Consider the following 24383-nt stretch of genomic DNA (forward strand, 5'->3'; position numbering starts at 1 on the left):
CCTCTATTTATAGGTGATATTAATTGATAGTTTGTGTTACAGATACAGCATCTAGTATATGTTGCCCTCCTCGACAGATGAAGAGACCCATTTGTATAGGACTGGCCACATGTATGTTCATTACAGTTTGCTTAAGTTTATGTTTATATTTGAAAGGCAATAAAATTAGTTTTTTTTCTGAACAATTTGACAAAAAGATGCTTTATGTTAATATGGGACTTGTAAATAAACTCAGCATAGAAACCTGGTTTAAAATTTATATTGACGCCAGACGTGTGTTTGGTCTATGAAAAGACTCATTAGTGATGCTACAATTAAAAAATGTAAAAAAGTAGATCTCTGCTAAGGGCAAACTTTTCGTTTTGATGTAACGTTGACATGCTAATTAAAAGATTAAAATCTGAAAAATTGAAACAGAAAAAAGCCTCTATTTAAAGGTGATATTAATTGATAGTTTTTGTTACAGATACAGCATCTAGTATATGTTGCTCTCCTCGACAGATGAAGAGACCCATTTGTATAGGACTGGCCATATGTATGTTCATTACAGTTTGCTTAAGTTTATGTTTATATTTGAAAGGCAATAAAATTAGTTTTTTTTCTGAACAATTTGACAAAAAGATGCTTTATGTTAATATGGGACTTGTAAATAAACTCATCAGAGATACCTGGTTTAAAAGGAGTAGGGGCAATAAGGCCCTTATTTGGCCCAAAAATTACTGCAAATTTAAGTTATCATACATATTTTTAAATTACTGAAAACTTGACTAAGGTGTAAGGTACTAAGAAAAACAAAACAAATTTGACATTGAACAAGTTACCATGGCAACGAATCATGACCTAATTTGCATATTTGTTAAATTTCGTGATTTTCCTTGTTTTTTCATCAAATTTTAAGTTTATTTTAGATTGAAAAAGTATGTGCGCACCCAAGAAACAACTTTATATTTGATGAGATTGTGCCAATAGTTATAATAAAGCTTCTGTTAAATTATTTTGTTTCTCTGCTGCGCAGGATGTTTCCTCAAAATAATGATAGAAAACTGCATAAATTCTATATTTTTCATCGTTTTTGTGAAAACAATACATATTATGACGTAATTGTGACGTCAGCAGATAAAAATCTTTCTGTTTTTAATTTATATTTCTTGACCCTATGCATTTTTAATCATTATGTGCCAATTTGAAATGGTTATCAAACATTTTATTTTCTTGGGCCAAAACTAGGCCTTAATGCCCCTACTCCTTTATATTGACGCCAGACGTGTGTTTGGTCTATGAAAAGACTCATTAGTGATGCCTCAATTAAAAAATGTAAAAAAGTAGATCTCTGCTAAGAGCAAACTTTTCGTTTTGATGTAACGTTGACATTCTATTTAAAAGATTAAAATCTGAAAAATTGAAACAGAAAAAAGCCTCTATTTAAAGGTGATATTAATTGATAGTTTTTGTTACAGATACAGCATCTAGTATATGTTGCCCTCCTCGACAGATGAAGAGACCCATTTGTATAGGACTGGCCACATGTATGTTCATTACAGTTTGCTTAAGTTTAAGTTTATATTTCATAGGCAATAAAATTAGTTTTTTTTTCTGAACAATTTGACAAAAAGATGCTTCATGTTAATATGGGACTTGTAAATAAACTCATCAGAGATACCTGGTTTAAAATTTATATTGATGCCAGACATGTGTTTGGTCTACAAAAGACTCATTAGTGATGCTTCAATTAAAAAATGTAAAAAAGTAGATCTCTGCTAAGAGCAAACTTTTCGTTTTGATGTAACGTTGACATTCTATTTAAAAGATTAAAATCTGAAAAATTGAAACAGAAAAAAGCCTCTATTTAAAGGTGATATTAATTGATAGTTTTTGTTACAGATACAGCATCTAGTATATGTTGCCCTCCTCGACAGATGAAGAGACCCATTTGTATAGGACTGGCCACATGTATGTTCATTACAGTTTGCTGAAGTTTATGTTTATATTTGAAAGGCAATAAAATTAGTTTTATTTCTGAACAAATTGACAAAAAGATGCTTCATGTTAATATGGGACTTGTAAATAAACTCATCAGAGATACCTGGTTTAAAATTTATATTGACGCCAGACATGTGTTTGGTCTATGAAAAGACTCATTAGTGATGCTACAATTAAAAAATGTAAAAAAGCAGATCTCTGCAAAGAGCAAACTTTTCGTTTTGATGTAACATTGACATTCTATTTAAAAGATTAAAATCTGAAAAATTGAAACAGAAAAAAAGCCTCTATTTATAGGTGATATTAATTGATAGTTTTTGTTACAGATACAGCATCTAGTATATGTTGCCCTCCTCGACAGATGAAGAGACCCATTTGTATAGGACTGGCCACATGTATGTTCATTACAGTTTGCTTAAGTTTATGTTTATATTTGAAAGGCAATAAAATTAGTTTTTTTTTCTGAACAATTTGACAAAAAGATGCTTCATGTTAATATGGGACTTGTAAATAAACTCATCAGAGATACCTGGTTTAAAATTTATATTGATGCCAGACGTGTGTTTGGTCTACAAAAGACTCATTAGTGATGCTACAATTAAAAAATGTAAAAAAGCAGATCTCTGCAAAGAGCAGACTTTTGGTTTTGATGTAACGTTGACATTCTATTTAAAAGATTAAAATCTGAAAAATTGAAACAGAAAAAAGCCTCTATTTAAAGGTGATATTAATTGATAGTTTTTGTTACAGATACAGCATCTAGTATATGTTGCCCTCCTCGACAGATGAAGAGACCCATTTGTATAGGACTGGCCACATGTATGTTCATTACAGTTTGCTTAAGTTTATGTTTATATTTGATAGGCAATAAAATTAGTTTTTTTTCTGAACAATTTGACAAAAAGATGCTTCATGTTAATATGGGACTTGTAAATAAACTCATCAGAGATACCTGGTTTAAAATTTATATTGACGCCAGACGTGTGTTTGGTCTCAAAAGACTCATTAGTGATGCTACAATTAAAAAATGTAAAAAAGCAGATCTCTGCAAAGAGCAAACTTTTCGTTTTGATGTAACGCTGACATTCTATTTAAAAGATTAAAATCTGAAAAATTGAAACAGAAAAAAGCCTCTATTTAAAGGTGATATTAATTGATAGTTTTTGTTACAGATACAGCATCTAGTATATGTTGCCGTCCTCGACAGATGAAGAGACCCATTTGTATAGGACTGGCCACATGTATGTTCATTACAGTTTGCTTAAGTTTATGTTTATATTTGAAAGGCAATAAAATTAGTTTTATTTCTGAACAAATTGACAAAAAGATGCTTCATGTTAATATGGGACTTGTAAATAAACTCATCAGAGATACCTGGTTTAAAATTTATATTGACGCCAGACGTGTGTTTGGTCTATGAAAAGACTCATTAGTGATGCTACAATTAAAAAATGTAAAAAAGCAGATCTCTGCAAAGAGCAGACTTTTGGTTTTGATGTAACGTTGACATTCTATTTAAAAGATTAAAATCTGAAAAATTGAAACAGAAAAAAGCCTCTATTTAAAGGTGATATTAATTGATAGTTTTTGTTACAGATACAGCATCTAGTATATGTTGCCCTCCTCGACAGATGAAGAGACCCATTTGTATAGGACTGGCCACATGTATGTTCATTACAGTTTGCTTAAGTTTATGTTTATATTTGATAGGCAATAAAATTAGTTTTTTTTCTGAACAATTTGACAAAAAGATGCTTCATGTTAATATGGGACTTGTAAATAAACTCATCAGAGATACCTGGTTTAAAATTTATATTGACGCCAGACGTGTGTTTGGTCTACAAAAGACTCATTAGTGATGCTACAATTAAAAAATGTAAAATAGCAGATCTCTGCAAAGAGCAAACTTTTCGTTTTGATGTAACGCTGACATTCTATTTAAAAGATTAAAATCTGAAAAATTGAAACAGAAAAAAAGCCTCTATTTATAGGTGATATTAATTGATAGTTTTTGTTACAGATACAGCATCTAGTATATGTTGCTCTCCTCGACAGATGAAGAGACCCATTTGTATAGGACTGGCCACATGTATGTTCATTACAGTTTGCTTAAGTTTATGTTTATATTTGAAAGGCAATAAAATTATTTTTTTTTCTGAACAATTTGACAAAAAGATGCTTTATGTTAATATGGGACTTGTAAATAAACTCATCAGAGATACCTGGTTTAAAAGGAGTAGGGGCAATAAGGCCCTTATTTGGCCCAAAAATTACTGCAAATTTAAAAGTTATCATACATATTTTTAAATTACTGAAAACTTGACTAAGGTATAAGGTACTAAGAAAAACAAAACAAATTTGACATTGAACAAGTTACCATGGCAACGAATCATGACCTAATTTGCATATTTGTTAAATTTCGTGATTTTCCTTGTTTTTTCATCAAATTTTAAGTATATTTTAGATTGAAAAAGTATGTGCGCACCCAAGAAACAACTTTATATTTGATGAGATTGTGCCAATAGTTATAATAAAGCTTCTGTTAAATTATTTTGTTGTTTCTCTGCTGCACAGGATGTTTCCTCAAAGGAAATAATGATAGAAAACTGCATAAATTCTATATTTTTCATCGTTTTTGTGAAAACAATACATATTATGACGTAATTGTGACGTCAACAGATAAAAATCTTTCTGTTTTTAATTTATATTTCTTGACCCTATGCATTTTTAATCATTATGTGCCAATTTGAAATGGTTATCAAACATTTTATTTTCTTGGGCCAAAACTAGGCCTTAATGCCCCTACTCCTTTATATTGACGCCAGACGTGTGTTTGGTCTATGAAAAGACTCATTAGTGATGCTTCAATTAAAAAATGTAAAAAAGTAGATCTCTGCTAAGAGCAAACTTTTCGTTTTGATGTAACGTTGACATTCTATTTAAAAGATTAAAATCTGAAAAATTGAAACAGAAAAAAGCCTCTATTTAAAGGTGATATTAATTGATAGTTTTTGTTACAGATACAGCATCTAGTATATGTTGCCCTCCTCGACAGATGAAGAGACCCATTTGTATAGGACTGGCCACATGTATGTTCATTACAGTTTGCTTAAGTTTAAGTTTATATTTCATAGGCAATAAAATTAGTTTTTTTTTCTGAACAATTTGACAAAAAGATGCTTCATGTTAATATGGGACTTGTAAATAAACTCATCAAAGATACCTGGTTTAAAATTTATATTGACGCCAGACGTGTGTTTGGTCTACAAAAGACTCATTAGTGATGCTACAATTAAAAAATGTAAAAAAGCAGATCTCTGCAAAGAGCAAACTTTTCGTTTTGATGTAACGTTGACATTCTATTTAAAAGATTAAAATCTGAAAAATTGAAACAGAAAAAAGCCTCTATTTATAGGTGATATTAATTGATAGTTTTTGTTACAGATACAGCATCTAGTATATGTTGCCCTCCACGACAGATGAAGAGACCCATTTGTATAGGACTGGCCTCATGTATGTTCATTACAGTTTGCTTAAGTTTATGTTTATATTTGATAGGCAATAAAATTAGTTTTTTTTCTGAACAATTTGACAAAAAGATGCTTCATGTTAATATGGGACTTGTAAATAAACTCATCAGAGATACCTGGTTTAAAATTTATATTGACGCCAGACGTGTGTTTGGTCTATGAAAAGACTCATTAGTGATGCTACAATTAAAAAATGTAAAAAAGCAGATCTCTGCAAAGAGCAAACTTTTCGTTTTGATGTAACGTTGACATTCTATTTAAAAGATTAAAATCTGAAAAATTGAAACAGAAAAAAGCCTCTATTTATAGGTGATATTAATTGATAGTTTTTGTTACAGATACAGCATCTAGTATATGTTGCCCTCCTCGACAGATGAAGAGACCCATTTGTATAGGACTGGCCTCATGTATGTTCATTACAGTTTGCTTAAGTTTATGTTTATATTTGATAGGCAATAAAATTAGTTTTTTTTTCTGAACAATTTGACAAAAAGATGCTTCATGTTAATATGGGACTTGTAAATAAACTCAGCATAGAAACCTGGTTTAAAACTTATATTGACGCCAGACGTGTGTTTGGTCTACAAAAGACTCATTAGTGATGCTACAATTAAAAAATGTAAAAAAGCAGATCTCTGCAAAGAGCAAACTTTTCGTTTTGATGTAACGTTGACATTCTATTTAAAAGATTAAAATCTGAAAAATTGAAACAGAAAAAACCCTCTATTTAAAGGTGATATTAATTGATAGTTTTTGTTACAGATACAGCATCTAGTATATGTTGCTCTCCTCGACAGATGAAGAGACCCATTTGTATAGGACTGGCCTCATGTATGTTCATTACAGTTTGCTTAAGTTTATGTTTATATTTGAAAGGCAATAAAATTAGTTTTTTTTCTGAACAATTTGACAAAAAGATGCTTTATGTTAATATGGGACTTGTAAATAAACTCATCAGAGATACCTGGTTTAAAAGGAGTAGGGGCAATAAGGCCCTTATTTGGCCCAAAAATTACTGCAAATTTAAAAGTTATCATACATATTTTTAAATTACTGAAAACTTGACTAAGGTATAAGGTACTAAGAAAAACAAAACAAATTTGACATTGAACAAGTTACCATGGCAACGAATCATGACCTAATTTGCATATTTGTTAAATTTCGTGATTTTCCTTGTTTTTTCATCAAATTTTAAGTATATTTTAGATTGAAAAAGTATGTGCGCACCCAAGAAACAACTTTATATTTGATGAGATTGTGCCAATAGTTATAATAAAGCTTCTGTTAAATTATTTTGTTGTTTCTCTGCTGCACAGGATGTTTCCTCAAAGGAAATAATGATAGAAAACTGCATAAATTCTATATTTTTCATCGTTTTTGTGAAAACAATACATATTATGACGTAATTGTGACGTCAACAGATAAAAATCTTTCTGTTTTTAATTTATATTTCTTGACCCTATGCATTTTTAATCATTATGTGCCAATTTGAAATGGTTATCAAACATTTTATTTTCTTGGGCCAAAACTAGGCCTTAATGCCCCTACTCCTTTATATTGACGCCAGACGTGTGTTTGGTCTATGAAAAGACTCATTAGTGATGCTTCAATTAAAAAATGTAAAAAAGTAGATCTCTGCTAAGAGCAAACTTTTCGTTTTGATGTAACGTTGACATTCTATTTAAAAGATTAAAATCTGAAAAATTGAAACAGAAAAAAGCCTCTATTTAAAGGTGATATTAATTGATAGTTTTTGTTACAGATACAGCATCTAGTATATGTTGCCCTCCTCGACAGATGAAGAGACCCATTTGTATAGGACTGGCCACATGTATGTTCATTACAGTTTGCTTAAGTTTAAGTTTATATTTCATAGGCAATAAAATTAGTTTTTTTTTCTGAACAATTTGACAAAAAGATGCTTCATGTTAATATGGGACTTGTAAATAAACTCATCAAAGATACCTGGTTTAAAATTTATATTGACGCCAGACGTGTGTTTGGTCTACAAAAGACTCATTAGTGATGCTACAATTAAAAAATGTAAAAAAGCAGATCTCTGCAAAGAGCAAACTTTTCGTTTTGATGTAACGTTGACATTCTATTTAAAAGATTAAAATCTGAAAAATTGAAACAGAAAAAAGCCTCTATTTATAGGTGATATTAATTGATAGTTTTTGTTACAGATACAGCATCTAGTATATGTTGCCCTCCACGACAGATGAAGAGACCCATTTGTATAGGACTGGCCTCATGTATGTTCATTACAGTTTGCTTAAGTTTATGTTTATATTTGATATAGGCAATAAAATTAGTTTTTTTTCTGAACAATTTGACAAAAAGATGCTTCATGTTAATATGGGACTTGTAAATAAACTCATCAGAGATACCTGGTTTAAAATTTATATTGACGCCAGACGTGTGTTTGGTCTATGAAAAGACTCATTAGTGATGCTACAATTAAAAAATGTAAAAAAGCAGATCTCTGCAAAGAGCAAACTTTTCGTTTTGATGTAACGTTGACATTCTATTTAAAAGATTAAAATCTGAAAAATTGAAACAGAAAAAAGCCTCTATTTATAGGTGATATTAATTGATAGTTTTTGTTACAGATACAGCATCTAGTATATGTTGCCCTCCTCGACAGATGAAGAGACCCATTTGTATAGGACTGGCCTCATGTATGTTCATTACAGTTTGCTTAAGTTTATGTTTATATTTGATAGGCAATAAAATTAGTTTTTTTTTCTGAACAATTTGACAAAAAGATGCTTCATGTTAATATGGGACTTGTAAATAAACTCAGCATAGAAACCTGGTTTAAAACTTATATTGACGCCAGACGTGTGTTTGGTCTACAAAAGACTCATTAGTGATGCTACAATTAAAAAATGTAAAAAAGCAGATCTCTGCAAAGAGCAAACTTTTCGTTTTGATGTAACGTTGACATTCTATTTAAAAGATTAAAATCTGAAAAATTGAAACAGAAAAAACCCTCTATTTAAAGGTGATATTAATTGATAGTTTTTGTTACAGATACAGCATCTAGTATATGTTGCTCTCCTCGACAGATGAAGAGACCCATTTGTATAGGACTGGCCTCATGTATGTTCATTACAGTTTGCTTAAGTTTATGTTTATATTTGAAAGGCAATAAAATTAGTTTTTTTTCTGAACAATTTGACAAAAAGATGCTTTATGTTAATATGGGACTTGTAAATAAACTCATCAGAGATACCTGGTTTAAAAGGAGTAGGGGCAATAAGGCCCTTATTTGGCCCAAAAATTACTGCAAATTTAAAAGTTATCATACATATTTTTAAATTACTGAAAACTTGACTAAGGTATAAGGTACTAAGAAAAACAAAACAAATTTGACATTGAACAAGTTACCATGGCAACGAATCATGACCTAATTTGCATATTTGTTAAATTTCGTGATTTTCCTTGTTTTTTCATCAAATTTTAAGTATATTTTAGATTGAAAAAGTATGTGCGCACCCAAGAAACAACTTTATATTTGATGAGATTGTGCCAATAGTTATAATAAAGCTTCTGTTAAATTATTTTGTTGTTTCTCTGCTGCACAGGATGTTTCCTCAAAGGAAATAATGATAGAAAACTGCATAAATTCTATATTTTTCATCGTTTTTGTGAAAACAATACATATTATGACGTAATTGTGACGTCAACAGATAAAAATCTTTCTGTTTTTAATTTATATTTCTTGACCCTATGCATTTTTAATCATTATGTGCCAATTTGAAATGGTTATCAAACATTTTATTTTCTTGGGCCAAAACTAGGCCTTAATGCCCCTACTCCTTTATATTGACGCCAGACGTGTGTTTGGTCTATGAAAAGACTCATTAGTGATGCTTCAATTAAAAAATGTAAAAAAGTAGATCTCTGCTAAGAGCAAACTTTTCGTTTTGATGTAACGTTGACATTCTATTTAAAAGATTAAAATCTGAAAAATTGAAACAGAAAAAAGCCTCTATTTAAAGGTGATATTAATTGATAGTTTTTGTTACAGATACAGCATCTAGTATATGTTGCCCTCCTCGACAGATGAAGAGACCCATTTGTATAGGACTGGCCACATGTATGTTCATTACAGTTTGCTTAAGTTTAAGTTTATATTTCATAGGCAATAAAATTAGGTTTTTTTTCTGAACAATTTGACAAAAAGATGCTTCATGTTAATATGGGACTTGTAAATAAACTCATCAAAGATACCTGGTTTAAAATTTATATTGACGCCAGACGTGTGTTTGGTCTACAAAAGACTCATTAGTGATGCTACAATTAAAAAATGTAAAAAAGCAGATCTCTGCAAAGAGCAAACTTTTCGTTTTGATGTAACGTTGACATTCTATTTAAAAGATTAAAATCTGAAAAATTGAAACAGAAAAAAGCCTCTATTTATAGGTGATATTAATTGATAGTTTTTGTTACAGATACAGCATCTAGTATATGTTGCCCTCCACGACAGATGAAGAGACCCATTTGTATAGGACTGGCCTCATGTATGTTCATTACAGTTTGCTTAAGTTTATGTTTATATTTGATATAGGCAATAAAATTAGTTTTTTTTCTGAACAATTTGACAAAAAGATGCTTCATGTTAATATGGGACTTGTAAATAAACTCATCAGAGATACCTGGTTTAAAATTTATATTGACGCCAGACGTGTGTTTGGTCTATGAAAAGACTCATTAGTGATGCTACAATTAAAAAATGTAAAAAAGCAGATCTCTGCAAAGAGCAAACTTTTCGTTTTGATGTAACGTTGACATTCTATTTAAAAGATTAAAATCTGAAAAATTGAAACAGAAAAAAGCCTCTATTTATAGGTGATATTAATTGATAGTTTTTGTTACAGATACAGCATCTAGTATATGTTGCCCTCCTCGACAGATGAAGAGACCCATTTGTATAGGACTGGCCTCATGTATGTTCATTACAGTTTGCTTAAGTTTATGTTTATATTTGATAGGCAATAAAATTAGTTTTTTTTTCTGAACAATTTGACAAAAAGATGCTTCATGTTAATATGGGACTTGTAAATAAACTCAGCATAGAAACCTGGTTTAAAACTTATATTGACGCCAGACGTGTGTTTGGTCTACAAAAGACTCATTAGTGATGCTACAATTAAAAAATGTAAAAAAGCAGATCTCTGCAAAGAGCAAACTTTTCGTTTTGATGTAACGTTGACATTCTATTTAAAAGATTAAAATCTGAAAAATTGAAACAGAAAAAACCCTCTATTTAAAGGTGATATTAATTGATAGTTTTTGTTACAGATACAGCATCTAGTATATGTTGCTCTCCTCGACAGATGAAGAGACCCATTTGTATAGGACTGGCCTCATGTATGTTCATTACAGTTTGCTTAAGTTTATGTTTATATTTGAAAGGCAATAAAATTAGTTTTTTTTCTGAACAATTTGACAAAAAGATGCTTCATGTTAATATGGGACTTGTAAATAAACTCATCAGAGATACCTGGTTTAAAATTTATATTGACGCCAGACGTGTGTTTGGTCTATGAAAAGACTCATTAGTGATGCTACAATAAAAAAATGTAAAAAAGCAGGTCTCTGCAAAGAGTAAACTTTTCGTTTTGATGTAACGTTGACATTCTATTTAAAAGATTAAAATCTGAAAAATTTAAACAGAAAAAAGCCTCTATTTATAGGTGATATTAATTGATAGTTTTTGTTACAGATACAGCATCTAGTATATGTTGCTCTCCTCAACAGATGAAGAGACCCATTTGTATAGGACTGGCCACATGTATGTTCATTACAGTTTGCTTAAGTTTATGATTATATTTGAAAGGCAATAAAATTAGTTTTTTTTCTGAACAATTTGACAAAAAGATGCTTTATGTTAATATGGGACTTGTAAATAAACTCATCAGAGATACCTGGTTTAAAATTTATATTGACGCCAGACGTGTGTTTGGTCTATGAAAAGACTCATTAGTGATGCTTCAATTAAAAAATGTAAAAAAGTAGATCTCTGCTAAGAGCAAACTTTTCGTTTTGATGTAACGTTGACATGCTAATTTAAAGATTAAAATCTGAAAAATTGAAACAGAAAAAAGCCTCTATTTAAAGGTGATATTAATTGATAGTTTTTGTTACAGATACAGCATCTAGTATATGTTGCTCTCCTCGACAGATGAAGAGACCCATTTGTATAGGACTGGCCACATGTATGTTCATTACAGTTTGCTTAAGTTTATGTTTATATTTGATAGGCAATAAAATTAGTTTTTTTTTCTGAACAATTTGACAAAAAGATGCTTCATGTTAATATGGGACTTGTAAATAAACTCAGCATAGAAACCTGGTTTAAAACTTATATTGACGCCAGACGTGTGTTTGGTCTACAAAAGACTCATTAGTGATGCTACAATTAAAAAATGTAAAAAAGCAGATCTCTGCAAAGAGCAAACTTTTCGTTTTGATGTAACGTTGACATTCTATTTAAAAGATTAAAATCTGAAAAATTGAAACAGAAAAAACCCTCTATTTAAAGGTGATATTAATTGATAGTTTTTGTTACAGATACAGCATCTAGTATATGTTGCTCTCCTCGACAGATGAAGAGACCCATTTGTATAGGACTGGCCTCATGTATGTTCATTACAGTTTGCTTAAGTTTATGTTTATATTTGAAAGGCAATAAAATTAGTTTTTTTTCTGAACAATTTGACAAAAAGATGCTTCATGTTAATATGGGACTTGTAAATAAACTCATCAGAGATACCTGGTTTAAAATTTATACTGACACCAGAAGTGTTTTTGGTCTATGAAAAGACTCATTAGTGATGCTACAATAAAAAAATGTAAAAAAGCAGGTCTCTGCAAAGAGTAAACTTTTCGTTTTGATGCAACGTTGACATTCTATTTAAAAGATTAAAATCTGAAAAATTGAAACAGAAAAAAGCCTCTATTTATAGGTGATATTAATTGATAGTTTTTGTTACAGATACAGCATCTAGTATATGTTGCTCTCCTCAACAGATGAAGAGACCCATTTGTATAGGACTGGCCACATGTATGTTCATTACAGTTTGCTTAAGTTTATGTTTATATTTGAAAGGCAATAAAATTAGTTTTTTTTCTGAACAATTTGACAAAAAGATGCTTTATGTTAATATGGGACTTGTAAATAAACTCATCAGAGATACCTGGTTTAAAATTTATATTGACGCCAGACGTGTGTTTGGTCTACAAAAGACTCATTAGTGATGCTACAATTAAAAAATGTAAAAAAGCAGATCTCTGCAAAGAGCAAACTTTTCGTTTTGATGTAACGTTGACATTCTATTTAAAAGATTAAAATCTGAAAAATTGAAACAGAAAAAAGCCTCTATTTATAGGTGATATTAATTGATAGTTTTTGTTACAGATACAGCATCTAGTATATGTTGCCCTCCACGACAGATGAAGAGACCCATTTGTATAGGACTGGCCTCATGTATGTTCATTACAGTTTGCTTAAGTTTATGTTTATATTTGATAGGCAATAAAATTAGTTTTTTTTCTGAACAATTTGACAAAAAGATGCTTCATGTTAATATGGGACTTGTAAATAAACTCATCAGAGATACCTGGTTTAAAATTTATATTGACGCCAGACGTGTGTTTGGTCTATGAAAAGACTCATTAGTGATTGCTACAATTAAAAAATGTAAAAAAGCAGATCTCTGCAAAGAGCAAACTTTTCGTTTTGATGTAACGTTGACATGCTACTTTAAAGATTAAAATCTGAAAAATTGAAACAGAAAAAAGCCTCTATTTAAAGGTGATATTAATTGATAGTTTTTGTTACAGATACAGCATCTAGTATATGTTGCCCTCCTCGACAGATGAAGAGACCCATTTGTATAGGACTGGCCTCATGTATGTTCATTACAGTTTGCTTAAGTTTATGTTTATATTTGATAGGCAATAAAATTAGTTTTTTTTTCTGAACAATTTGACAAAAAGATGCTTCATGTTAATATGGGACTTGTAAATAAACTCAGCATAGAAACCTGGTTTAAAACTTATATTGACGCCAGACGTGTGTTTGGTCTACAAAAGACTCATTAGTGATGCTACAATTAAAAAATGTAAAAAAGCAGATCTCTGCAAAGAGCAAACTTTTCGTTTTGATGTAACGTTGACATTCTATTTAAAAGATTAAAATCTGAAAAATTGAAACAGAAAAAACCCTCTATTTAAAGGTGATATTAATTGATAGTTTTTGTTACAGATACAGCATCTAGTATATGTTGCTCTCCTCGACAGATGAAGAGACCCATTTGTATAGGACTGGCCTCATGTATGTTCATTACAGTTTGCTTAAGTTTATGTTTATATTTGAAAGGCAATAAAATTAGTTTTTTTTCTGAACAATTTGACAAAAAGATGCTTCATGTTAATATGGGACTTGTAAATAAACTCATCAGAGATACCTGGTTTAAAATTTATACTGACACCAGAAGTGTTTTTGGTCTATGAAAAGACTCATTAGTGATGCTACAATAAAAAAATGTAAAAAAGCAGGTCTCTGCAAAGAGTAAACTTTTCGTTTTGATGCAACGTTGACATTCTATTTAAAAGATTAAAATCTGAAAAATTGAAACAGAAAAAAGCCTCTATTTATAGGTGATATTAATTGATAGTTTTTGTTACAGATACAGCATCTAGTATATGTTGCTCTCCTCAACAGATGAAGAGACCCATTTGTATAGGACTGGCCACATGTATGTTCATTACAGTTTGCTTAAGTTTATGTTTATATTTGAAAGGCAATAAAATTAGTTTTTTTTCTGAACAATTTGACAAAAAGATGCTTTATGTTAATATGGGACTTGTAAATAAACTCATCAGAGATACCTGGTTTAAAATTTATATTGACGCCAGACGTGTGTTTGGTCTATGAAAAGACTCATTAGTGATGCTTCAATTAAAAAATGTAAAAAAGTAGATCTCTGCTAAGAGCAAACTTTTCGTTTTGATGTAACGTTGACATGCTAATTTAAAGATTAAAATCTGAAAAATTGAAACAGAAAAAAGCCTCTATTTAAAGGTGATATTAATTGATAGTTTTTGTTACAGATACAGCATCTAGTATATGTTGCTCTCCTCGACAGATGAAGAGACCCATTTGTATAGGACTGGCCACATGTATGTTCATTACAGTTTGCTTAAGTTTATGTTTATATTTGATAGGCAATAAAATTAGTTTTTTTTTCTGAACAATTTGACAAAAAGATGCTTCATGTTAATATGGGACTTGTAAATAAACTCAGCATAGAAACCTGGTTTAAAACTTATATTGACGCCAGACGTGTGTTTGGTCTACAAAAGACTCATTAGTGATGCTACAATTAAAAAATGTAAAAAAGCAGATCTCTGCAAAGAGCAAACTTTTCGTTTTGATGTAACGTTGACATTCTATTTAAAAGATTAAAATCTGAAAAATTGAAACAGAAAAAACCCTCTATTTAAAGGTGATATTAATTGATAGTTTTTGTTACAGATACAGCATCTAGTATATGTTGCTCTCCTCGACAGATGAAGAGACCCATTTGTATAGGACTGGCCTCATGTATGTTCATTACAGTTTGCTTAAGTTTATGTTTATATTTGAAAGGCAATAAAATTAGTTTTTTTTCTGAACAATTTGACAAAAAGATGCTTCATGTTAATATGGGACTTGTAAATAAACTCATCAGAGATACCTGGTTTAAAATTTATATTGACGCCAGACGTGTGTTTGGTCTACAAAAGACTCATTAGTGATGCTACAATTAAAAAATGTAAAAAAGCAGATCTCTGCAAAGAGCAAACTTTTCGTTTTGATGTAACGTTGACATTCTATTTAAAAGATTAAAATCTGAAAAATTGAAACAGAAAAAAAGCCTCTATTTATAGGTGATATTAATTGATAGTTTTTGTTACAGATACAGCATCTAGTATATGTTGCTCTCCTCGACAGATGAAGAGACCCATTTGTATAGGACTGGCCACATGTATGTTCATTACAGTTTGCTTAAGTTTATGTTTATATTTGAAAGGCAATAAAATTAGTTTTTTTTCTGAACAATTTGACAAAAAGATGCTTTATGTTAATATGGGACTTGTAAATAAACTCATCAGAGATACCTGGTTTAAAAGGAGTAGGGGCAATAAGGCCCTTATTTGGCCCAAAAATTACTGCAAATTTAAAAGTTATCATACATATTTTTAAATTACTGAAAACTTGACTAAGGTATAAGGTACTAAGAAAAACAAAACAAATTTGACATTGAACAAGTTACCATGGCAACGAATCATGACCTAATTTGCATATTTGTTAAATTTCGTGATTTTCCTTGTTTTTTCATCAAATTTTAAGTATATTTTAGATTGAAAAAGTATGTGCGCACCCAAGAAACAACTTTATATTTGATGAGATTGTGCCAATAGTTATAATAAAGCTTCTGTTAAATTATTTTGTTGTTTCTCTGCTGCACAGGATGTTTCCTCAAAGGAAATAATGATAGAAAACTGCATAAATTCTATATTTTTCATCGTTTTTGTGAAAACAATACATATTATGACGTAATTGTGACGTCAACAGATAAAAATCTTTCTGTTTTTAATTTATATTTCTTGACCCTATGCATTTTTAATCATTATGTGCCAATTTGAAATGGTTATCAAACATTTTATTTTCTTGGGCCAAAACTAGGCCTTAATGCCCCTACTCCTTTATATTGATGCCAGACGTGTGTTTGGTCTATGAAAAGACTCATTAGTGATGCTTCAATTAAAAAATGTAAAAAAGTAGATCTCTGCTAAGAGCAAACTTTTCGTTTTGATGTAACGTTGACATTCTATTTAAAAGATTAAAATCTGAAAAATTGAAACAGAAAAAAGCCTCTATTTAAAGGTGATATTAATTGATAGTTTTTGTTACAGATACAGCATCTAGTATATGTTGCCCTCCTCGACAGATGAAGAGACCCATTTGTATAGGACTGGCCACATGTATGTTCATTACAGTTTGCTTAAGTTTAAGTTTATATTTCATAAGCAATAAAATTAGTTTTTTTTTCTGAACAATTTGACAAAAAGATGCTTCATGTTAATATGGGACTTGTAAATAAACTCATCAGAGATACCTGGTTTAAAATTTATATTGATGCCAGACATGTGTTTGGTCTACAAAAGACTCATTAGTGATGCTACAATTAAAAAATGTAAAAAAGCAGATCTCTGCAAAGAGCAGACTTTTGGTTTTGATGTAACGTTGACATTCTATTTAAAAGATTAAAATCTGAAAAATTGAAACAGAAAAAAGCCTCTATTTAAAGGTGATATTAATTGATAGTTTTTGTTACAGATACAGCATCTAGTATATGTTGCCCTCCTCGACAGATGAAGAGACCCATTTGTATAGGACTGGCCACATGTATGTTCATTACAGTTTGCTTAAGTTTATGTTTATATTTGATAGGCAATAAAATTAGTTTTTTTTCTGAACAAATTGACAAAAAGATGCTTCATGTTAATATGGGACTTGTAAATAAACTCATCAGAGATACCTGGTTTAAAAGGAGTAGGGGCAATAAGGCCCTTATTTGGCCCAAAAATTACTGCAAATTTAAAAGTTATCATACATATTTTTAAATTACTGAAAACTTGACTAAGGTATAAGGTACTAAGAAAAACAAAACAAATTTGACATTGAACAAGTTACCATGGCAACGAATCATGACCTAATTTGCATATTTGTTAAATTTCGTGATTTTCCTTGTTTTTTCATCAAATTTTAAGTATATTTTAGATTGAAAAAGTATGTGCGCACCCAAGAAACAACTTTATATTTGATGAGATTGTGCCAATAGTTATAATAAAGCTTCTGTTAAATTATTTTGTTGTTTCTCTGCTGCACAGGATGTTTCCTCAAAGGAAATAATGATAGAAAACTGCATAAATTCTATATTTTTCATCGTTTTTGTGAAAACAATACATATTATGACGTAATTGTGACGTCAACAGATAAAAATCTTTCTGTTTTTAATTTATATTTCTTGACCCTATGCATTTTTAATCATTATGTGCCAATTTGAAATGGTTATCAAACATTTTATTTTCTTGGGCCAAAACTAGGCCTTAATGCCCCTACTCCTTTATATTGATGCCAGACGTGTGTTTGGTCTATGAAAAGACTCATTAGTGATGCTTCAATTAAAAAATGTAAAAAAGTAGATCTCTGCTAAGAGCAAACTTTTCGTTTTGATGTAACGTTGACATTCTATTTAAAAGATTAAAATCTGAAAAATTGAAACAGAAAAAAGCCTCTATTTAAAGGTGATATTAATTGATAGTTTTTGTTACAGATACAGCATCTAGTATATGTTGCCCTCCTCGACAGATGAAGAGACCCATTTGTATAGGACTGGCCACATGTATGTTCATTACAGTTTGCTTAAGTTTAAGTTTATATTTCATAAGCAATAAAATTAGTTTTTTTTTCTGAACAATTTGACAAAAAGATGCTTCATGTTAATATGGGACTTGTAAATAAACTCATCAGAGATACCTGGTTTAAAATTTATATTGATGCCAGACATGTGTTTGGTCTACAAAAGACTCATTAGTGATGCTACAATTAAAAAATGTAAAAAAGCAGATCTCTGCAAAGAGCAGACTTTTGGTTTTGATGTAACGTTGACATTCTATTTAAAAGATTAAAATCTGAAAAATTGAAACAGAAAAAAGCCTCTATTTAAAGGTGATATTAATTGATAGTTTTTGTTACAGATACAGCATCTAGTATATGTTGCCCTCCTCGACAGATGAAGAGACCCATTTGTATAGGACTGGCCACATGTATGTTCATTACAGTTTGCTTAAGTTTATGTTTATATTTGATAGGCAATAAAATTAGTTTTTTTTCTGAACAAATTGACAAAAAGATGCTTCATGTTAATATGGGACTTGTAAATAAACTCATCAGAGATACCTGGTTTAAAATTTATATTGACGCCAGACGTGTGTTTGGTCTATGAAAAGACTCATTAGTGATGCTACAATTAAAAAATGTAAAAAAGCAGATCTCTGCAAAGAGCAAACTTTTCGTTTTGATGTAACGTTGACATTCTATTTAAAAGATTAAAATCTGAAAAATTGAAACAGAAAATAGCCTCTATTTATAGGTGATATTAATTGATAGTTTTTGTTACAGATACAGCATCTAGTATATGTTGCTCTCCTCGACAGATGAAGAGACCCATTTGTATAGGACTGGCCACATGTATGTTCATTACAGTTTGCTTAAGTTTATGTTTATATTTGAAAGGCAATAAAATTAGTTTTTTTTCTGAACAATTTGACAAAAAGATGCTTCATGTTAATATGGGACTTGTAAATAAACTCATCAGAGATACCTGGTTTAAAATTTATATTGACGCCAGAAGTGTGTTTGGTCTATGAAAAGACTCATTAGTGATGCTTCAATTAAAAAATGTAAAAAAGTAGATCTCTGCTAAGAGCAAACTTTTCGTTTTAATGTAACGTTGACATTCTATTTAAAAGATTAAAATCTGAAAAATTGAAACAGAAAAAAGCCTCTATTTATAGGTGATATTAATTGATAGTTTTTGTTACAGATACAGCATCTAGTATATGTTGCTCTCCTCGACAGATGAAGAGACCCATTTGTATAGGACTGGCCACATGTATGTTCATTACAGTTTGCTTAAGTTTATGTTTATATTTGAAAGGCAATAAAATTAGTTTTTTTTCTGAACAATTTGACAAAAAGATGCTTCATGTTAATATGGGACTTGTAAATAAACTCATCAGAGATACCTGGTTTAAAATTTATATTGACGCCAGACGTGTGTTTGGTCTATGAAAAGACTCATTAGTGATGCTACAATTAAAAAATGTAAAAAAGCAGATCTCTGCAAAGAGCAAACTTTTCGTTTTGATGTAACGTTGACATTCTATTTAAAAGATTAAAATCTGAAAAATTGAAACAGAAAAAAGCCTCTATTTATAGATGATATTAATTGATAGTTTTTGTTACAGATACAGCATCTAGTATATGTTGCTCTCCTCGACAGATGAAGAGACCCATTTGTATAGGACTGGCCACATGTATGTTCATTACAGTTTGCTTAAGTTTATGTTTATATTTGAAAGGCAATAAAATTAGTTTTTTTTCTGAACAATTTGACAAAAAGATGCTTTATGTTAATATGGGACTTGTAAATAAACTCATCAGAGATACCTGGTTTAAAATTTATATTGACGCCAGAAGTGTGTTTGGTCTATCAAAAGACTCATTAGTGATGCTTCAATTAAAAAATAAAAAAAAAGTAGATCTCTGCTAAGAGCAAACTTTTCGTTTTAATGTAACGTTGACATTCTATTTAAAAGATTAAAATCTGAAAAATTGAAACAGAAAAAAGCCTCTATTTATAGGTGATATTAATTGATAGTTTTTGTTACAGATACAGCATCTAGTATTTGCATCTAGTATATGTTGCTCTCCTCGACAGATGAAGAGACCCATTTGTATAGGACTGGCCACATGTATGTTCATTACAGTTTGCTTAAGTTTATGTTTATATTTGAAAGGCAATAAAATTAGTTTTTTTTCTGAACAATTTGACAAAAAGATGCTTTATGTTAATATGGGACTTGTAAATAAACTCATCAGAGATACCTGGTTTAAAATTTATATTGACGCCAGACGTGTGTTTGGTCTATGAAAAGACTCATTAGTGATGCTACAATTAAAAAATGTAAAAAAGTAGATCTCTGCTAAGAGCAAACTTTTCGTTTTGATGTAACGTTGACATGCTAATTAAAAGATTAAAATCTGAAAAATTGAAACAGAAAAAAGCCTCTATTTAAAGGTGATATTAATTGATAGTTTTTGTTACAGATACAGCATCTAGTATATGTTGCTCTCCTCGACAGATGAAGAGACCCATTTGTATAGGACTGGCCACATGTATGTTCATTACAGTTTGCTTAAGTTTATGTTTATATTTGAAAGGCAATAAAATAAGTTTTTTTTCTGAACAATTTGACAAAAAGATGCTTTATGTTAATATGGGACTTGTAAATAAACCTATCAGAGATACCTGGTTTAAAAGGAGTTGGGGCAATAAGGCCCTTATTTGGCCCAAAAATTACTGCAAATTTAAAAGTTATCATACATATTTTTAAATTACTGAAAACTTGACTAAGGTATAAGGTACTAAGAAAAACAAAACAAATTTGACATTGAACAAGTTACCATGGCAACGAATCATGACCTAATTTGCATATTTGTTAAATTTCGTGATTTTCCTTGTTTTTTCATCAAATTTTAAGTATATTTTAGATTGAAAAAGTATGTGCGCACCCAAGAAACAACTTTATATTTGATGAGATTGTGCCAATAGTTATAATAAAGCTTCTGTTAAATTATTTTGTTGTTTCTCTGCTGCGCAGGATGTTTCCTCAAAGGAAATAATGATAGAAAACTGCATAAATTCTATATTTTTCATCGTTTTTGTGAAAACAATACATATTATGACGTAATTGTGACGTCAGCAGATAAAAATCTTTCTGTTTTTAATTTATATTTCTTGACCCTATGCATTTTTAATCATTATGTGCCAATTTGAAATGGTTATCAAACATTTTATTTTCTTGGGCCAAAACTAGGCCTTAATGCCCCTACTCCTTTATATTGACGCCAGACGTGTGTTTGGTCTATGAAAAGACTCATTAGTGATGCTTCAATTAAAAAATGTAAAAAAGTAGATCTCTGCTAAGAGCAAACTTTTCGTTTTGATGTAACGTTGACATTCTATTTAAAAGATTAAAATCTGAAAAATTGAAACAGAAAAAAGCCTCTATTTAAAGGTGATATTAATTGATAGTTTTTGTTACAGATACAGCATCTAGTATATGTTGCCCTCCTCGACAGATGAAGAGACCCATTTGTATAGGACTGGCCACATGTATGTTCATTACAGTTTGCTTAAGTTTAAGTTTATATTTCATAGGCAATAAAATTAGTTTTTTTTTCTGAACAATTTGACAAAAAGATGCTTCATGTTAATATGGGACTTGTAAATAAACTCATCAGAGATACCTGGTTTAAAATTTATATTGATGCCAGACGTGTGTTTGGTCTACAAAAGACTCATTAGTGATGCTACAATTAAAAAATGTAAAAAAGCAGATCTCTGCAAAGAGCAGACTTTTGGTTTTGATGTAACGTTGACATTCTATTTAAAAGATTAAAATCTGAAAATTTGAAACAGAAAAAAGCCTCTATTTAAAGGTGATATTAATTGATAGTTTTTGTTACAGATACAGCATCTAGTATATGTTGCCCTCCTCGACAGATGAAGAGACTCATTTGTATAGGACTGGCCTCATGTATGTTCATTACAGTTTGCTTAAGTTTAAGTTTATATTTCATAGGCAATAAAATTAGTTTTTTTTTCTGAACAATTTGACAAAAAGATGCTTCATGTTAATATGGGACTTGTAAATAAACTCATCAGAGATACCTGGTTTAAAATTTATATTGACGCCAGACGTGTGTTTGGTCTACAAAAGACTCATTAGTGATGCTACAATTAAAAAATGTAAAAAAGCAGATCTCTGCAAAGAGCAAACTTTTCGTTTTGATGTAACGTTGACATTCTATTTAAAAGATTAAAATCTGAAAAATTGAAACAGAAAAAAGCCTCTATTTATAGGTGATATTAATTGATAGTTTTTGTTACAGATACAGCATCTAGTATATGTTGCCCTCCACGACAGATGAAGAGACCCATTTGTATAGGACTGGCCTCATGTATGTTCATTACAGTTTGCTTAAGTTTATGTTTATATTTGATAGGCAATAAAATTAGTTTTTTTTCTGAACAATTTGACAAAAAGATGCTTCATGTTAATATGGGACTTGTAAATAAACTCATCAGAGATACCTGGTTTAAAATTTATATTGACGCCAGACGTGTGTTTGGTCTATGAAAAGACTCATTAGTGATGCTACAATTAAAAAATGTAAAAAAGCAGATCTCTGCAAAGAGCAAACTTTTCGTTTTGATGTAACGTTGACATTCTATTTAAAAGATTAAAATCTGAAAAATTGAAACAGAAAAAAGCCTCTATTTATAGGTGATATTAATTGATAGTTTTTGTTACAGATACAGCATCTAGTATATGTTGCCCTCCTCGACAGATGAAGAGACCCATTTGTATAGGACTGGCCTCATGTATGTTCATTACAGTTTGCTTAAGTTTATGTTTATATTTGATAGGCAATAAAATTAGTTTTTTTTTCTGAACAATTTGACAAAAAGATGCTTCATGTTAATATGGGACTTGTAAATAAACTCAGCATAGAAACCTGGTTTAAAACTTATATTGACGCCAGACGTGTGTTTGGTCTACAAAAGACTCATTAGTGATGCTACAATTAAAAAATGTAAAAAAGCAGATCTCTGCAAAGAGCAAACTTTTCGTTTTGATGTAACGTTGACATTCTATTTAAAAGATTAAAATCTGAAAAATTGAAACAGAAAAAACCCTCTATTTAAAGGTGATATTAATTGATAGTTTTTGTTACAGATACAGCATCTAGTATATGTTGCTCTCCTCGACAGATGAAGAGACCCATTTGTATAGGACTGGCCTCATGTATGTTCATTACAGTTTGCTTAAGTTTATGTTTATATTTGAAAGGCAATAAAATTAGTTTTTTTTCTGAACAATTTGACAAAAAGATGCTTCATGTTAATATGGGACTTGTAAATAAACTCATCAGAGATACCTGGTTTAAAATTTATACTGACACCAGAAGTGTTTTTGGTCTATGAAAAGACTCATTAGTGATGCTACAATAAAAAAATGTAAAAAAGCAGGTCTCTGCAAAGAGTAAACTTTTCGTTTTGATGTAACGTTGACATTCTATTTAAAAGATTAAAATCTGAAAAATTGAAACAGAAAAAAGCCTCTATTTATAGGTGATATTAATTGATAGTTTTTGTTACAGATACAGCATCTAGTATATGTTGCTCTCCTCAACAGATGAAGAGACCCATTTGTATAGGACTGGCCACATGTATGTTCATTACAGTTTGCTTAAGTTTATGTTTATATTTGAAAGGCAATAAAATTCGTTTTTTTTCTGAACAATTTGACAAAAAGATGCTTTATGTTAATATGGGACTTGTAAATAAACTCATCAGAGATACCTGGTTTAAAATTTATATTGACGCCAGACGTGTGTTTGGTCTATGAAAAGACTCATTAGTGATGCTTCAATTAAAAAATGTAAAAAAGTAGATCTCTGCTAAGAGCAAACTTTTCGTTTTGATGTAACGTTGACATGCTAATTTAAAGATTAAAATCTGAAAAATTGAAACAGAAAAAAGCCTCTATTTAAAGGTGATATTAATTGATAGTTTTTGTTACAGATACAGCATCTAGTATATGTTGCTCTCCTCGACAGATGAAGAGACCCATTTGTATAGGACTGGCCACATGTATGTTCATTACAGTTTGCTTAAGTTTATGTTTATATTTGATAGGCAATAAAATTAGTTTTTTTTTCTGAACAATTTGACAAAAAGATGCTTCATGTTAATATGGGACTTGTAAATAAACTCAGCATAGAAACCTGGTTTAAAACTTATATTGACGCCAGACGTGTGTTTGGTCTACAAAAGACTCATTAGTGATGCTACAATTAAAAAATGTAAAAAAGCAGATCTCTGCAAAGAGCAAACTTTTCGTTTTGATGTAACGTTGACATTCTATTTAAAAGATTAAAATCTGAAAAATTGAAAC

General features: G+C 30.3%; 2 long non-coding RNA genes across 2 annotated transcripts in view; both read left to right on the forward strand.

Moving 5' to 3' along the window:
* LOC134715869 (uncharacterized) overlaps positions 1-24383 on the forward strand; it is a 54602-nt gene that overhangs the window by 26280 nt on the left and 3939 nt on the right. The gene's annotated exons all lie outside the window — the stretch shown is intronic.
* Positions 14226-16973, forward strand: LOC134714151 (uncharacterized). Its single transcript, XR_010106500.1, has 3 exons — positions 14226-14281; positions 16485-16553; positions 16909-16973. It is a non-coding gene; the product is annotated as an uncharacterized LOC134714151 (long non-coding RNA).

The sequence above is a fragment of the Mytilus trossulus genome, chromosome 4 (assembly GCF_036588685.1).
Source record: "Mytilus trossulus isolate FHL-02 chromosome 4, PNRI_Mtr1.1.1.hap1, whole genome shotgun sequence".
NCBI lineage: Eukaryota > Metazoa > Mollusca > Bivalvia > Mytilida > Mytilidae > Mytilus > Mytilus trossulus.